This window comes from Electrona antarctica (genome assembly GCF_951216825.1).
Source record: "Electrona antarctica genome assembly, chromosome: 21".
Lineage (NCBI taxonomy): Eukaryota > Metazoa > Chordata > Actinopteri > Myctophiformes > Myctophidae > Electrona > Electrona antarctica.
Window position 1 is genome coordinate 7,489,649 of NC_136802.1, and position 19,167 is coordinate 7,508,815.

Genomic DNA, 19,167 nt, shown 5'->3' on the forward strand with positions numbered 1-19,167 from the left:
GACAACAGATATGCCACATCCACTCAGGTGTGTATAAAGACAACAGATATGCCACATCCACTCAGGTGTGTGTAAAGACAACAGATATGCCACATCCACTCAGGTGTGTATAAAGACAACAGATATGCCACATCCACTCAGGTGTGTATAAAGACAACAGATATGCCACATACACTCAGGTGTGTGTAAAGACAACAGATATGCCACATCCACTCAGGTGTGTATAAAGACAACAGATATGCCACATCCACTCAGGTGTGTATAAAGACAACAGATATGCCACATCCACTCAGGTGTGTGTAAAGACAACAGATATGCCACATCCACTCAGGTGTGTGTAAAGACAACAGATATGCCACATCCACTCAGGTGTGTGTAAAGACAACAGATATGCCACATCCACTCAGGTGTGTGTAAAGACAACAGATATGCCACATCCACTCGACTGACGATCCCCGATTCGTGACTTTCTGCCATTGTTTCTGTCACCATAGAGTGGGAACGTTACTGCAATGAGGAAAAAGAAGAAGGGGGGGGGGGGGGGGGGGGGTGAAGGATGACATCCAATTAGGGAGTATATCCTTGTAGCTCAGTGTCCATGTTGTGTCCATGTTGTGAGGGCAGTTGTGAAGGCAGAAAAGTGTGTGAGCAACTTTGCTACTAATTGCATAGAGTATACACTATACAGTATACTAGAAGCTTACAGTTGCCTCCAGCAGCGTGTATTATTCCTCAGGTACATTTATTTTACTGTGCTTGTGTTTGGTTGATTGGTACACATTTTTAAAAGGCAATTTGTACATCAACAGCAGTGGAATTTATTTATTTATTCATATTTACTTCTTATATTATTCTCCAATCAAAGGGAACATTTAATACAATGTATTGGTTCTCTGCGTCGACCACAACAAGAAGATAATTTGCGGTTATTGTCATCGGCCCAGAAATTTCCATTGTGTATTTGTTGAGCGGCGGTGGCTCAGGGGTAGAGTGACCGGAAGGATAACCGCAAGGTTGCCAGTTCGAACCCGGACTCCCCCAGAGTTAGTGTCAAAGTGTCCTTGAGCAAGACACTGAACCCCTAATTGCTCCTGATGTGCTGGTTGGTGCCTTGCATGGTTTCTGCCGACATCAGTCTAATAAATAAATCAAATCAAAACCCCTTGAAACTAAATGCCGACACAAGTTGATGGAATCCACGCAGGGTGGGGTCCATTCCATAGCATGAAGCCTCTAATGTGGCTAGTGTTTGGTTACAGGCTTGTCAGTCAGTCTGCAGGACACGATATGGCTTTCAGCGTGTCTAGTCATCGCTCAGAGAAAGGGTCTCCCTTGCAGTCTCCAGGTTATTAATGGAGTGATCAGCGTCCGGTCAACAGTACGTTGAAGTCACCACCAGCAGCAGCGTTGCTATCGATGACATGGGTAGTGTTTCACCAGGCAGTGTTGGGGATGAACTGCTGTAAAGGCTGGGCTAAGTTTAAATGATATTGTGACGAAAGAGAGAAGGTGAGAGTTTGAGAGGGAGAGCGAGAGAGATTTTGTTAGAGTTAGGCATACATAGAGTTATGCCTGATATTATATATTTATAGTTGCCCACTGTTATGTACTGAAAGTAGCCCGTCTACAAGCTGTGATGCCTTGTAAACTTGTAGAACTGCAAATTTTCAGCTTTAAGGGCCTCGTTATGCCCTCCACAATGTAATGGTCAATGTCTGCGTGGAGATTCAGAGCTGTCGGTGCAGTCACAGAGGAGTATAGCAGCGTGTCTTCAGACAAGTGACAAACAAACATGCAGACAGACAAACGTCCCCATTCCCACTATAGGCGTGAAAAGCACCTTAATAGCAAAACAACATGTCCATTGATTATCGCCCGCTGCTCTGTACATGTTTTCCGCAAGCAATTTGGCTGCAAACTGCAATTCTGAAACACACCCAGGACGCCAATTCTCTCTCGGAAAGATGTTAATTAATAATTAAATAAATGGGTTCTGAGCCAGCCATGTTCTTCTGCTCTATCGAGGGTGCAGTAACTCCTGGCTCATGCGATGCTGACTGGTCGGTTTCACACACTTGCTTTTTATGCTTTCCACTGTGCGCCGTCCCAATGACTCAGGGTGTGACGTAAAAGAATAAAAAAACAAATCCCTTATGTGGAATTTGCTGGCATGCACATTCTTGAGCACGGACTGGTCCCTGCTATGCTATATCTGGGGGTAAATAATGGCTCTCGATAAAAATGCTTCTCATCTGACTCGAGATGATTGAGGGCCTTGGCTTGCAAATGTACTATTAACTTCGTTTTTCAGTAGGCTGCTACTCCGTCTCCTACCTGTTATGTTGTTGCTGTGGGTTTTTTTTTGCTGCAATGTTGAGAAGTGATAACACTCTTTCTCTCTCATGCCTGTATAATGGGGTATAACCCACTTACGCCTGACATCGAAATCATCATTCTAAATCATGACAGTTTTCTGAAATACCTATGTTTCTGTATCAGTGGTGCTCAATATTTCATGTCAAGGACCCCAAAAATTATATGTAATTGGCCGCCCACCCCCACCTGAAAATATGTTGTTCCAGGGATCTCCCCAGAAGCAAAGATTTGAGTTAAAAACGTTCACTCTGTAACAATAGTATATTCAAAGATTTCAGGCACATTTTCACGATTTTTCAAAAATAGCAGATCTACAATCTCGTAGCGTGGCACTCGGTGCCGCGCTACGAGCTTGTAGATCTGCTATTTTTCAATAGATAACATAATGATTAAAACACAAACGGGTTCCCGTTCAGAATGGGATAACTGAGGTGTCCCGGATCTTGAAATCTCTTGAATGTGCCGGCAACGTAATGGCTTCTATCTCGGATGACGAATAAGTGGGTTAGATATACCGCACTGGAGGAAGACGCGCGATACAAAGCGGCTCTAAATTGAATGGAGACACTAGCGTTTATTGCTAGTGGGGGTAGAGACGGCTCTGATCTAGTTTCCTATACCTGCTTTTTCACTGCTTACTTATCCATAGTTGTTGTTGTCCAAGCACTCATGAAACGGAACCTTCCCTACATTTTTTTGAGTGGTGCAACCACTCCAAGGAACAGCAATGTCCCTATGTCCTAAGCTATGTCACAATGTTTAGAGTACCAGTAGGGGAAATAGTGGCGCTGTTGTGCTAGAAACAGAGAGAGAGAGATAGTGTTGCACTGTTGCCTGCTAATTACAGAGAGAGAGAGAGGTGTCTGCTAAATGCTAATTCTCCCACACAGTAACTCTGTCATTTCTCGACCGTTTCGGACGCGGGGCGGCTCGCCGGAACCGGGCTGGCAACCTGGGCGCGTTCCTATGGGTCTGGAAGTTCCGGGGACCCACAGGGGACCCCCCCACAAGGAGTTGCACCACTCAGTTCACACGGGTGTGATTTCTTTTTTTTATAGAGCTTTGAGCCTTGAGATCGAGCTCATCTCTAATCTTCTTTTTTTTTTTACAGGGCCTGCATTTCGGCCCAGGATTGCAGGGATTCCACATTATCTAATTGATGACCGGTGCACATTTTAGCACTTCCAATACCAGCCAAACCACACATTTACTGCAAAGTGGAGTGCTAAAGGGGCCGATTGGTGTGACCTCACCTCTCTCCCTCTGCCCAGAGCTGTTCGGTTCTGTCTCTCTCTCTACAAGGCTATGACCCCCCCCCCCCCCCACTCCCCTCGTACAACTGTTTCCAGTGCCATGCACAGACATATAGAGGGGCAGGTGCTCAAGTGGAAAAAAAGGGCACCTTGTGCAGCGCGTGGAACCGCCCGTTTGCCTTAGTGTGAGATTTTTGGGGCCTAAATAATATATTAGAAGCTTTGTGGTCAAGAATTGATCAATGTCACCATGGTCCACATACTGTAGTGTACAGTGTACACTGTACAAGAAAAAGAGGAAAAGAAAATCAAAAAGGCACATTTGTCCAGAGGGAAAAGGGCAGGTGGTGCTCTAGCACCCCCTAGTGTCTATCTGTGCACGCCACTGACTGTCTCACACAGAGAGTAGCACATCTAACGTATAAGATTGCGATGCATTGTGAGCTTGGTTAAAATCTGTATAATGTAGTCACTTATGTGTGAATCATTTTACGACTTGTACCAACCCTGTGTACTATATTTAATTTTGTTGACCAGGGTCCACCAATAATACCCACTTTTTTCCTGAATGATTTTTGCTGAATATTTGTCTATTATAACATGCCCAGAATAGGGCCACTATGGTTTAATTAAGGGCTCCATTTCCGTCACCGCTAAACCCCTTATCCCTAAACTTCTTTGCTTTTTTCTTTTACTATTTTGAATAGTTCAACTAGCCAATCTACATTGACACGTTGTGAGCTTGTAGACTGGCCATTTTAACTATTCAAAAATGTTTAGCAAAATAGTAAAAAAAAATCACACCTGTGTGAACTGAGTGGTGCAAATACCCCCCCCCCCCCCCCCCCCCCCCTCTCTCTCTCTCATTAGCAGACAACAGTGCAGCACTATCTCTCTCTCTCTGTTTCTGGCACAACAGCGCCACTTTTGGTACTCATTGGTACTGGTCACACACAAACATAGTCACACACAAGTCATAAACATAGTTGAACACAGACATTGCTGTTCCTTGGAGTAGTTGCACCACTCAAAAAGGCAAAGAAGACGAAAATGGAGCCCTAAGTGTTTAAAGTGGCAATTCCCCCCCTACCCCGTTTTTAAACAAATTAATTTCAGGCACTAATTTAATCATCTATATTTATATTTGACTTTAGTGGAGTCCCTGCACGCCACGCACCCCCTTCATTAAGTTATAATTGAGCACACTCTGTTCAACACAACAACAACTGTATCGCTGCAATACTCATGATTCCACTCCATCATAACAGAAGAGGGGGGTGGAGGGGAAGGGGGTGAAGATAGATGACTTTGCTTACCAAAACGAACAGAATTTTAATCTCCCACATGGCCGCCTGTGGGGGGGCTTTGTCATTTGTTATTGCTCTGTGACAATTGTGTTGCCGATATCTCGGGGCGATTCCGATGGATCTTTATGCCTGCTGGGTTTGCTCTTAATCCATTTTGGGCGGGAACCCCTTTTGGTGTTTTAAAGCATTATGTTATACTTTAGCTGTTGAAAAATAGTAGATCTACAAGCTCGTAGCGCGCCACCGAGTGGCGCGCTACGAGCTTGTAGGTCTGCTATTTTTGAAAAATCGTGAAAATGTGGTGCAAATCTTTGAATATATATTCTTTCAGAGTGAACGTTTTATCTTTGCTTCTGGGGAATCCTGGAACAACATATTTTCAGATGGGGGTCGGCGGCCAATTACATATATTTTTTGGGGTCCTTGACATGAAATCTTGAGCACCACTGACATAGAAACAGGGTTTTTCAGAAAACTGTCAGGATTTAGAAGACATTTTGTAGAATCGGTCTCGGTCGAAATGGGTTAAGTGTGATCGAGGACAGCGGTGGCTCTGCACTCTGTGCTCGGCTCTGTGCTCTTTTCTCTTCTCTTTTTGCCAACTTGGCATTTCTTCTTTTTTTCTTTTAGATGTCCCGTACGGCTCGTTGCACGCTGACCTGTTGGTGTCGGATAGTCAGCGGCCACATGTTGGGACTGTAATGAAAGAATGTGACCACAGGCCGAGCCTCTTGGGCAGACGATGGCAGCAGGTGGGGGGGGCCACGTTAATGACTGACCGTCTGGCACTGGTGTAAAGTAACTGTGAAGTACATTTACTTAACCAATTTTGACCTAAGATCAGATTCTAAAAATGTCTTCTACATCCTGACAGTTTTCTGAAAAAGCTATGTTTCTATGTCAGTCGTTCGATCTTTCAAAAATAGCAGACCTACAAGCTCATAGCGCGCCACTCGGTGGCGCGCTATGAGCTTGTAGATCTTCTATTTTTCAATAGCTAAAGCATAACATAATGCTAACACCAAAAGGGGTTCCCGCCCAGAATGGGTTAACACCCTTGGCACCAGCCAGCGCCATAACCCGCGGCGCAGCGGGGTATCGCTTTATGTCAAAATCTACCGGCAGAAGCCAAACATTGCAAACCCAGGTTGCTAGGCAACCTTCAGTGTCCCTCCACTGGGCACAAGGCGAAATGTGTGTGCACCCCATTGGAATCCACTCATTATGATTTCTTTCCTGCCTGTTTTCTCTGAAAAATACTCCAAAATCCTTCTTTTTGTCAAATCCGTCCGGCGTTCAGATGTGAATAGTGATTTTTGATCGCATCGCGGCCGACATATTACCGTTTCTGGCTGAAAGATAAACATCGCCAGCTGCTTTGGGTTTCGTCTCTGTGAAGCGTGTGACACACACGGAAGCGGGGCTCATATACAGTTGATGTGAATGATGGCTCTGAGGTACCTAGACATGACCACTAGATGGCGGCTCTCAAAGTGTTTAGAATTCCATGCTAGAAGGCTTTTTTTTTTTTTACCTTTCTTACCTTTCTTTGTAGTTGTTACGTCCCCACCAAAGGTGGGGACGTGTTTTTTTGTGCAAAAACTCAATGAATTGCATTGAATTGAATGGGGCTATGGGGTGTTGTGCTAATTCGCTTATTTCCATCGAAATAAATAGTAAAGTGTGTCGCTTGGGATATTATTTACATTATGAAGAGAAGATATATACAAAAAAAATATAATTTTGAGCGATGGAAATAAGGCAAATATTGTACTTTTACTCCGGACTGTGGAGTGATAATGAGCAGTGCAAATATGTTTTAAAGGCCTTTTATTTGTGTGTCCTGCTTAGGGGAACATAATTATGCCTCTGTCATTATGTTTGGCTATAATGACTTATAACAACTGCTTGCTTTGGCACTCAAAGACAATGTTAGACGTTTGGCAAGGAAGTGGAGCTAATTAGAAGTCAGGATAGTATATCCCATTTTAGGCGGGAACCCCTTTTGGTGTTTTAAACATTATGCTATACTTTAGCTATTGAAAAATAGCAGATCTACAAGCTCATAGCGCGGCACCGAGTGCCGCGCTACGAGCTTGTAGGTCTGCTATTTTTGAAAAATCGTGAAAATGTGGCGCAAAGCTTTGAATATATTCTTTCAGAGCCAACGTTTTTAACTAAAATCTTTGCTTCTGAGGGGGTCCCTGGAACAACATATTTTCAGATCGGAGGCCAATTACATATAGTTTCTGGCGTCCTTGACATGAAATTTTGAGCACCACTGATACAGAAACATAGGTATTTCAGAAAACTGTCAGGATTTAGAAGACATTGTCTAAATTTCGAAGTCAGGTCTAAATGGAATATTCTTACACTTGATGGTGATGTGGGCTCTTAACCTTCTCTCCTTAGTCCTTACCAATTAACACATTCTCTCATTTGAAAACCAAATGAACGCCTACACACACAATGGCATCGTCTTGTTTCACAGCTCAGATCAATCTGTCCATAATTTAGTTCATGTCTCATTAGGTGAAGTCGGAGTTATTTGTATTTGCTGCAATGTGTTAGTTATTCCTAAATGCTGACAGAGAAAAGGGCTGAGTTGAAGAAGAATGTAAGAAGTGAACATGAAGGTTTGGACAACCTCGAAGCTAGCTAACCTTAGGCATTGAGTTAACCATTCTGGGCGGGAACCCCTTTTGGTGTTTTAAGCATTATGTTACACTTTAGCTATTGAAAAATAACAGATCTACAAGCTCATAGTGCGGCACAGAGTGCCGCGCTACGAGCTTGTAGATCTGCTATTTTTTTTAAACCGTGAAAATGTGCAAATCTTTGAATATATATTCTTTCGCTTTGCTTTTGGGCGGTCCATGGAACAACATACTTTCAGATGGGGTTCGGCAGCCAATTACATATAATTTCTGAGGTCCTTGACATGGAAATGTTTGAGAACGACTGACATAGAAACATGGGTTTGTCAGAAAACTGTCATGATTGAGAAGACATTTTGTAGAATCGACCTCAGGTGTAAATGAGTTAAGGGAGTTAATTTATTGAGTTCATTCATGCACAAAGAGATCGGCTCCCCATGGTGCTGTTCAGGTGGTTTGTGCAACATTTTGACAGTTTTATTTGTTTGTTTTCTTGTGAAGGTAAAAGTGGTGAATCTACACAAAGTTCAGCAACAACATGATAAGCTACAGCTGTGCATCATATGGCATGATTTGTACGTTTAAAAAACGATTTCGCAGCTCAGTAGGATTAAAGCACCCGTAACACAATAAATCCACTCAATTTCTTGACCTTTCTTTATGGCTGTTTGCTGAAGGGGAGTTTGTGCACTTATAGTAAATGTGTTTCTAAAGATAGTGGTGAGTCATAATGCCTCTATCTGCGATATAGTGTAACAAAATACATGGTGTGTTAAAGGACCACTTCATCACTTTTCAACCTATCTTCATATAATAGGTCCTCACTAATAATCGTGGAAAAAATGGCACGATTTTTTTCTACTTAGTCTGTCTCTCATAGGCGGGCAGTCTTCCAGTGACATCATCATTAGGCAGATTTTTTTTAAAACAAGATTTTTTTACAAACATATTTAGATTTTCATTATTGTGAGAACGATGGCTTCCATTTTCGCATTGCAACTTTTCAGGACTAGAAATCCTGCAGTTTCTATTAGCTTGTATTCCCCATCGATGATGTCACTGGAAGACGGTTTCTGAACTGCCCACAGCCCTCATATGAGACACAGACCGAGTAGAAAAAAATTGCACCATTTTATCATGATTATTAGTAAGGACCTATTATATGAAGATAGGTTGTAAAGTGGTGAAGTGGTCCTTTAATGCGGTATAGCCCAGCCCAGCCGCACGACTACAGCACTGTAATGAGCAGACAGACATCGCGTCAAACAAAGTGTGGGAAGCAGCATTCGAGTGTCCTGTTGTCCTTTGAAGGAGGAAAGTTTAAACAATCATTTGTCAGACAGTGACGGATGTGCATCGGTGGTGGTGCTGTCAGGGTTAGCCACACCATGGTCTCAGGGAACAGACCATCTGGAAATGTGCCCTTTGTCCCTGTGACGTCACAGTCATGTACCCATCCCCAGTTTGTGCTGCAGCTTTCAAAGTCATTTTGCAGATGTGGGCACACATCACACACAGGGCGGCTGTGGCTCAGGAGGTAGAGCAGGTCGTCCAATGATCCCTGGGTCGGCGGTTCGAATCCCGGCTTCTCCTGTCCACATGTCGAAGTGTCCTTGGGCAAGACAATGAACCCTTCATTGCCTCCAATGAGTCGGTCGGTGTGAGCTTGCCACCATTGGTGTGTGAATGTGGGAAGTGAGGACGCTGGCGTCGACTGTTCGCCGCTTCACCTCCCAATGTATGAATGAATGAACCATTGTAAAGCGCTTAGAGCACTTGGAAAAGCAATTCATTACATTAACTCATTAAATACCTACATTTACTTATTTATTTTTTTGTATTTTCTTACCTTTTAAGTACTCGCAGAATATTTATCTTGCACCCCTGACCGTTTATAATCCGTTCGCTGTGTGTGTTCATGAAAAAGGAAAGTTTGTAAAACGGTCCAGACAGACAGACGGAGATACAGATTTTTGCTTACCGATCAAAAAGGCTTACTGTAAAAATACACACAATTTCTTTAGAGTTCTACCATTTAATTTCCTCTCGAAGCCAAGCTGCTGCTACTGCAGTTCTTTAGACATCCCAGGAATCCAATATTTCAATCACAGAGTACTAGTTTTATTGGCAATCACCTCATCTTGTAGCCAAGAAAGACACCACCACCATCCCACCAACCAGAAAATGATGACTTGCTGCCTTGTCGTAATGCAAAGTAAAAAGAAAAAATTATGTTTTGACTGATTTATTTATTTTTGTTCACAAACATGGAATATGTTCATGTACATTGGACAGGAAAGATTGATATTCATTTTGAGAAAGAAAGGGCTCTGAATACCTATGAAATGGTAAATGGTGCATTTATATAGCGCCTTTATCCAAGGCGCTTTACATAGATTGTGCATTACATTCACCCATTCACACACACATTCATACACCGATGGCGGCGGAAACCATGCAAGGCACCAACCAGCACATCAGGAGCAATTAGGGGTTCAGAGTCTTGCTCAAGGACACTTCGACACTAACTCTGGGGGAGCCCACAGGGTTCGAACTGGCAACCTTGCGGTTACCATCCAGCCTCTCTACCCCTGAGCCACCGCCGCCCCCATGTTCATGTACATTGGACAGGAAAGATCCATATTCAGTTTGAGAAATAAAGGGCTCTGAATACCTACAGTATGATGTGACTTAATTATAACGATCCTTGTTTTAAAGTAATGGAAAAAGCACGTCGTCTGCACTCTATTATTTAGATTGTCTTTTTGTCAAGAGCCCTTAAATCTCTGTTATGAAATCAGAGATGAATGTGATGTTTAGTTGTTCAAAAGCACTGTGTGTGTGTGTGTGTGTGTGTGTGTGTGTGTGTGTGTGTGTGTGTGTGTGTGTGTGTGTGTGTGTGTGTGTGTGTGTGTGTGTGTGTGTGTGTGTGTGTGTGTGTGTGTGTGTGTGTGTGTGTGTGTGTGTGTGTGTCTCTGTGTGTCAGAGACTGTTTAGATGTGATCCAGTGGTGGTAAAAGTACTCATTTAAAAGTATCAATACTGCAATAGCCTACAGTATATAGAAATACCGGTGATGGAAAAAGTACTCAAATGTTTTACTTAAGTAAAAGTATAAATTCTGCAATGTAGATGTACTCTGTTACAAGTAAAAGTCCCGTATTAAAAATGTACTCAAGTAAAAGTACAAAAGTAGCGGCATCAAAATGTACTTAAAGTACTAAAAGTAAAAGTACTCATATTGCAGAATGTCCCATTTCACAAGTTCAAAATGTGTACAAAATCATTTGAAAACAGGAGATCTACAAGATCACAATGTGTCGCGATGCGACGCATTGTGAGCTTGTAGATCGGCTATTTTCAAAATCGGCCAAAATGTATATAGGGCTGGAGTGGTTAATGGATGTTTTCTAATCAAAGTAACTAGTAACTAAAGTTTTCAAATAAATGTAGTGAAGTAAAAGTAAAGATTTTGGCTCCGAGATGTAGTGGAGTAGAAGTAAAAGTACTGGTAATTGGAAATACTCAAGTAAACTACAAATACCTCAAAATTGTACTTAAGTACAGTACTTAAGTACAAGTACTTAGTTACGTTACACCACTGATAAATACTCTGTTGCATTATGCAGAAGGTCCCAAGAAGATTTACAATCTCACGTGAGCTTGTAGATCAAATGGCCCGAAATGTATATCGGGCTGAAGTGGTAATAATAATAATCAAAATCTACAAAGCAACCAGTTTTCTAATAACTTCAGTAGAGTAAAAGTAGTGTATAAATAAATATTTGTCTGATGTGATGCAGTGGAGTAGAAGTAAAAGTACTGGAAATTGGAAATACTCAAGTAAAGAAATTGTACTTACAGTAAGTACAGTACTTATGTAAATGTACTTACTTGCCACCACTGGATCTCAACATGCAGGATTACTCATTACGGATCAGTTGTAAAGTGTCACAGAACAGAAGCTTTCCTCAGACGCTCTCATTGGCCTGGATGCTTTATGTTCTCTCTCTTCTCTTTTTGCACAAACCAATAGCCCCCTCTGCTGGCCAAGTACCAACAGTGCTGTTTGCTTGTCTATTACTTTCAATACACTTTAACCTCTTTACTTACACCGGCCTTATCGCCCAACCTTGGGCATTATCTGCCACGAACAAGAGCTCTCACTGTCAATACACACAGCAGTGTTATTCTGGAGCATTTATGGCATTTATGATTTTTTTTAATGTCATTTTTTTAAAGTAATAATAATCATATAGTCATATTATATATATTTTTTGTGTTGGTTTCAACTTAGGTTTTTCTTTCTTTTTCTTATTTTTGGTCACAAATTGAGGCTAAATGTCCCTCTGGTTGGGGATCAATTCATATCTGCCTTCCAGTGTTGTTTTTGGCAGTACATTTAGATTTTAGTTTTAGTCATAGTCTCTTGAACAGTTTTCGTTTAAGTTTTAGTCACATTTTTGTCACCTGGAATGTTTTAGTGTTAGCCTAGTTTTAGTCGACTAAAAACTAATAACATAAGATTTTAGTCGACTAAATCTACAGTTAATTTAGTTGAACAAAATGTATTTTGGCGCCCTTGTTGCCGTCGTAATGAATGAATTGCTGAAAATAACCCTATTTTCAGCATGTAACCAAGTGTAAAATGACTTATACTGGATCTCTTGTCCACTAGTCCCTTCCTAACATTTCTCTAGTCTAGTTTTTATTTGTTGACGAAATTGTCAGTATATTTTGTCTTAGTTTTAGTCATCATAGCTTAGTTTTCATTTAGTTTCCATTTAGTTTTTGTCAGTGGAAAAAAGTGGTCGACAAACATTTTTCATCTTATTTTTCGTCGACGAAATCAACACTAATTCATATCTGCCTTCAACTATCTATAAGTGTTAAATAGCTCTATATTCTCAATATCTATACATGCACCATGTCTCTGTATGTATGTATGTCTGTACGTATGTGTGTATGTATGTCTGTACGTACGTGTACGGCTCTGGACAGGCCCCTGCCCAGGGTCCATATATGGACGCTGGCCTGTTCTGACATCACACTCCATATTTGGGCATGCCTGACAGACACAGAACTCCCTGATGCATTGTGAGCTTGCAGATCAGCTATTTCAGACACGTAAAGGAAACAAGTTACAGACCAAGTATAGTTGTAACGTGGGTCCTTTTGACTCAGAATCTAGGGTGTAAGTAAGTGGTTAAATCCTGTTTAGCATGCTGCCATGGGGATCTTTCAGAATTGTAGAATGTATAAGAACAAGTCCTTCTGCACACCTACAATGGACAGGTGCGTCGGATAACTGGAACTGAGAAGTAGAGAAAAAATAAATGTCACACTGTCTTCACTTGAGTTTAGATTTATTGTGCAACGTTTCGGTCGTGACTCGTCAGACCTTCATCAGGCAGCCTCAATAAATCTAAACTCAAGTGAAGACAGTGTGTGGGATTCTTTTTTTCTCTACTTCTCAGAATTGTAGAATGATTTTTTTTCTTTTCTTTTTGCTTTTCTTCTTTAATTTTATTTTATTTTCTGTTTGTTTATTATTTCATTTTTAATGTTTTTAGTTATCCTTTGGACAATTTACATGTTGTCTAGATTTGTTTTGGCATACGACGATTTGATGTATGTATGCTGTACTGTATGCTGTAAAAATGTAAAAAATCAATAAAAATTATAAATTAAAAAAAAAAAGAATTGTAGAATGAAAATGGAATGCACCAATATGTATGAGCATAATATATGATGCATTGAGATCTCTCTGAGGGATCACTTTCCCGGAGGCTTGAAGACTTGAATGGTACCCTTTCAGTCATAAATATCATTTATTTATAACTTTTTTAAAGATTAAAACCTCAGGTTTGTCTAGACTCTAGACGATAGAGTATGAATTCCATGTCCTGGCAGTTCAGTCAATAGTCAACTCCTGTAGAGAGACATGCTCTTAAAACACTTTTATTGATCAAATGTCTTCTCGTGTGTGTGTGTGTGTGTGTGTGTGTGTGTGTGTGTGTGTGTGTGTGTGTGTGTGTGTGTGTGTGTGTGTGTGTGTGTGTGGTCTAAACATTAAACGTGAAAGTAAACATTCTTTAGAGGGGAAAATGGTTGCTCACATTTATGTAATTGTACTTACATCAGACATCTCTTTTAGACTATGCTTCTGCTCAACAGACCAGTCGTCAACAATGAACATGGGAACAATGAACAAACTCATTCAGCACAGTCACCAAAACAAAAGATGGGCTTCATAATTGGCCACGGGCAAAAGGGCAATCGCTGGGCAAATACAATGCTCTGTAGCTAATTGTGGAAATGGGTTATGGGGGCTGCTGCTACATGAGAGCCAGTGCCATTAGGATGGGTAAGTGTGTGGTTTTACCAAACAACAGGGAACTGTACTGCAGCTGTCTATAATTGTTGTTGGTGTGTGTCCATTTTCCTTTGGGAAAGATTTCAGAGATGACATCTATGACAATATCTCTTTTATCTCAAAACGTAAAAAATAAATGTACATAGCTGCTGCTTTGTGGACCTACCAAAGTGCTACCACCTAATGTTTAACCCATTTTGGTGTTTTAAGCATTATGTTATACTTTAGCTATTGAAAAACAGCAGACCTACAAGCTCGTAGCGCGGCACCCGGTGCCGCACTACGAGCTTGTAGGTCTGCTATTTTTTAAATATCGTGAAAATGTAGTGCAAATCATTGAATATATATATTCTTTCACAGCGAACGTTTTTAACTCATATGTTTGCTTCGGGGGGGTCCCTGGAACAACATATTTTCAGATGGGGGTCGCCCTACACATACATATAATTCTGAGGGTCCTTGACATGAAATTGTTTGAGCACCACTGACATAGAAACATGAGGTTTTTCAGACAGCTGTCAGGATTTAGTAGAATTGTCCTTCGACAAGGTACAGAGGCTGCCTGTACCTTCGACAGGCAGCCTCTGTAGACAAAAGCACAGCTCAAGACCCACTTCTACACCCTTGCTTTTAATCGATCTTTTCATTTTTTGTTATTCATGTCCTCACTGTATTGCATTACTGCTCTTGTTTTTTAATGTTTATGCCTTGCTTTTCTTTTCTTTTTTTCTCCATTGCTCTGTAAAGCACTTTGAGCTGCATTTCATGTCATGAAAGGTGCTATACAAATAAAGTTTTATTATTATTATTAAGTCTGAATAGGTTAACTATACCTTATGTACTGTACCAGATGGGTTATATATGTACAATATATGTAGATATGTTAGATTTCCTCCATTTCCACCTGCATGTAAACCTGAGATGTGACCAACCACATTGATTCAGATTCAATAGAAGTGTAATGTGATCTAACGGCAGACAGGTGGCTCTGGTGAGTCACTCCTCCTGAGTCAGTTTGCTGCTTTAAAACCATTGCAGTTTGCTGTGTGGGTCTGAGTTCAAGGCTGCACATCATTGCAGTTTGCTGTGTGGGTCTGAGTTCAAGGCTGCACACTCACACCTCTCTCTGTGTGGGTCTGAGTTCAAGCTGCACACTCACACCTCTCTCTCTTAATTTGCATAACTCCCACACTGAGAAAATGTTGGAATATCTTAATAATCCAATTTTCTGATCTTTTGAAAATCCTGTGATCTCCGAACACGTGATCGGACTGGGACATCTCTGAAATCAGCCCTCGGCTGCTTCTGACAGAAATATAGGGGCGGAAGCCACGGATGCCTTTCTGACAGAATTATCAGTCTGGTAACTGCCTTTCTGACAGAATTATCAGTCTGGTAACTGCCTTTCTGACAGAATTATCAGTCTGGTAACTACCTTTCTGACAGAATTACCAGTCTGGTAACTACCTTTCTGACAGAATTATCAGTCTGGTAACTGCCTTTCTGACAGAATTATCAGTCTGGTAACTACCTTTCTGACAGAATTATCAGTCTGGTAACTACCTTTCTGACAGAATTACCAGTCTGGTAACTACCTTTCTGACAGAATTATCAGTCTGGTAACTGCCTTTCTGACAGAATTATCAGTCTGGTAACTACCTTTCTGACAGAATTATCAGTCTGGTAACTACCTTTCTGACAGAATTACCAGTCTGGTAACTACCTTTCTGACAGAATTATCAGTCTGGTAACTACCTTTCTGACAGAATTATCAGTCTGGTAACTACCTTTCTGACAGAATTACCAGTCTGGTAACTACCTTTCTGACAGAATTATCAGTCTGGTAACTACCTTTCTGACAGAATTATCAGTCTGGTAACTACCTTTCTTTCTTTTTTTTTAACTTTTTTTTTTGTGGCTTTCACCTTTATTTTATATATATAGGGACAGACAGTAGGCTGACAGGAAATGGGGAGAGAGATGGGGGGGGGAAGACATGCAGTAAAGGCCGTCGGGTTCGGGAGTCGAACCCGCGGCACACTGCCAGCCAAGGTGCCTGGACCACTGAGCCATGGCCCAGGCCGGTAACTACCTTTCTGACAGAATTGAATCTGATTCATGCATTTCTGATAGAAATACAGTCTTCTTCTTCTTCTGTCGTATGTCCTTAGACCTTCAGCTCCGTTGCAGCAAGCCAGTCCAGTGTGTCATTGTCTAGGTCAATTAGCCCACGGGAGACGAAGACAGCCTCCACGTGGCCTCCCCCGCAAGTAGCTAAAGAGTAGTTGCAAGGTTGCATGCCCTTTAAGCGAAACAAATGTCTTTACAACGTCCACCGACCACAGCCCAGAGCTAGCGCTCCTCCAGCTCAACGTCGAAGGTCTCACCACTGCCAAGAAATACAGTGTGATATATATATGTCTTCCTGGCAGAATTACCTTCTGATTAACGCATTTCTGATAGAAATACAGTGTGATAAATATATGTCTTCCTGGCAGAATTACCTTCTGATTAACGCATTTCTGATAGAAATACAGTGTGATAAATATATGTCTTCCTGGCAGAATTACCTTCTGATTAACGCATTTCTGATAGAAATACAGTGTGATATATATATGTCTTCCTGGCAGAATTACCTTCTGATTAACGCATTTCTGATAGAAATACATAGTGATAAATGTATTTCTGACAGAAATAGCACCTAACCTCACAGACAGCGTTGCAGTCTAAAACTTTACTTTATCGCAAAAAAAAAAGTTGTTTGCACAAATATAGTGGCGCGAGCAGGATTCAAACACGGGAGGTGTGGATTGAAAGTCGAGTCACTTTTTGACAAAACTTCGCCCTGTGCCCTGCAGGGTGTTACTAATTGAAAGGACGGTGCCAAAAGTAACAGGTATAAATTCTCCTTCGTGCCTCATGTGTCTATCCAGGCTTTAACCCATTTTGGGTGGGAACGGGTGTTAGCATTATGTTATGCTTTAGCTATTGAAAAATAGCAGATCTACAAGCTCATAGCGCGCCACCGAGTGGCGCGCTATGAGCTTGTAGGTCAGCTATTTTTGAAAAAAAGTAAAAATGCGGCACAAATCTTTGAATACATATTCTTTCAGAGCGAACGTTTTTTTTATTTCGACGTCAGGCCTAATTGGGTAAATGCCGGTAGGAGGAGGAGGTAACTTTGTTACTGTTCTGAAACCCCATTGCTCCACTGATACCTTGAACTGCCATCCTGTTTTTATTTTCTGTGTTTATCATGTTATTTTTTTTACTGTGTTCTATGTGATTCATGTGTCTGCCTGTTCGTTCACCAAATCGCCCTTCGTGGGACAAACAAATGAACCTGAGCCTGTGAACTTCATCCTGGGCGATATGGGGGTGTTAAAATGTTCACATGTTTGATCGTCCATGATCCATCCTTAGTAGTAGTTGGACCTTATTAACCCCTTTTGGTGTTTTAAACATTATGTTATAATGTAGCTATTGAAAATAGCAGATCTACAAGCTCGTAGCGCGCCACCGAGTGGCGCGCTACGAGCTTGTAGGTCTGCTATTTTTGAAAAATCGTGAAAATGAGGCACAAATCTTTGAATATATATTCTTTCAGAGTGAACGTTTTTAACTCAAATCTTTGCTTCTGAGGGTTTCCTGGAACAACATATTTTCAGATGGGGGTCAGCGGCCGATTACATATATTTTTGGGGGTCCTTGACATGAAACTTTTTGAACACAACTGACATAGAAACATGGGTTTTTCACACAACTGTCAGGATTTAGAAGACATTTGTAGAATCGATGTAAACTGTAAAGGATGGACACTCTTATGTTAGTCGTTTGATTGTTCCAAATTGTGCTTCCTTCAGGGGCACGCACACTGTGTGTGTGTGTGTGTGTGTGTGTGTGTGTGTGTGTGTGTGTGTGTGTGTGTGTGTGTGTGTGTGTGTGTGTGTGTGTGTGTGTGTGTGTGTGTGTGTGTGTGTGTGTGTGTGTGTGTGTGTGTCAGAGAGACACTGACAATGTTGCCAACTTTCTGGACTAATCTCAGTAAGCGGACAGCCGCTCTTCTGGCAGCAACACACTTGTCTCCGGTCTCTTCCTCTCCTCATGCACGCACAAATGCACGTGTTACTATGGTTACCGTGGGATGGCATGGGTGTCACTCTGACAGTCTGGCTACATGCATGTGACAGGGAGAAAGTCAGTCTGCCCGTGTTAAAAGATGGAGTGCCTTGATTTTTGTATTTATTCCCAGTTTTTCTTCATGTGTTTATGAGGTGACGGTTACTTCATTAGACCCCTTGGTGTGGTTATTATGTGCAATGATGTCTTCCCTTTTTATTTCTTCCTGGAGGCTGAAACCTTGACAGTCAAACGTGCCAATTAAAAAAAAGTGATAGTGACATCACAATATCATCTCCTCCCCTACCCCCCCCCCCCCCCCCCCCACCTTTATCATACAACAGCTGTGGGTGCGGCTTCAGTTCAGGTGGATCATCACCCATCACCACCCACCAGGCAAACCGGGCATACTTAGGGCGCGTTCGGAAATACCACACCGGAGCGCACTCACCTATTAGTTTGCATTGCACAGTGGGCTATTTCCGAACGCGCCCTTAATGAACTGGTTGGCGTGTCCTAATGAAAACATTTTAACCAGTAAAGACGCCTGAGGGCGAGAAGCGACCTTGCCCTAAAGGGCGAGGTCGTGTGCACTGGCCATATATGGAGCGTGTCTTGAGTGTACAGGGTGTGATGAGGTCAGATCAACATATGGAATGTCAGAACAGGTCAGCTCCATATATGGAGATCTAAGGGTGGCAGCGGGGGCAGTGTCTTGAGTGTACAGGGTTTGATGAGGGCCCAGGTGGGGCCGGCCCTTAGTTTTCGTGCCTGTTGAGAACTCGCCGGCTGACAGGCGCGGCTGCACAAATAACTTTGGGGCAGGCCCGTCTAGAGTTTAAATGGACAGGTATCAGTCAAAAGGGAGACATCGAAGAGGAAAGATCAATATCCCGTATATGGGCTTAATATCCCTGATGATGTCATAGTGATGTCACGAGACCTGGGCACAATATATGGGGGCTTTCCCCATGTATGGGGATGATGTCATAGTGATGTCACGAGACCTGGGCACAATATATGGGGGCTTTCCCCATGTATGGGGATGATGTCATAGTGATGTCACGAGACCTGGGCAC

The 19,167-nt window shown here is 42.0% G+C and overlaps 1 protein-coding gene across 6 annotated transcripts in view; it reads left to right on the forward strand.

Moving 5' to 3' along the window:
- Window positions 1-19,167, forward strand: part of kcnip4a (potassium voltage-gated channel interacting protein 4a) — a 329,293-nt gene that overhangs the window by 160,057 nt on the left and 150,069 nt on the right. The window lies entirely within an intron of this gene.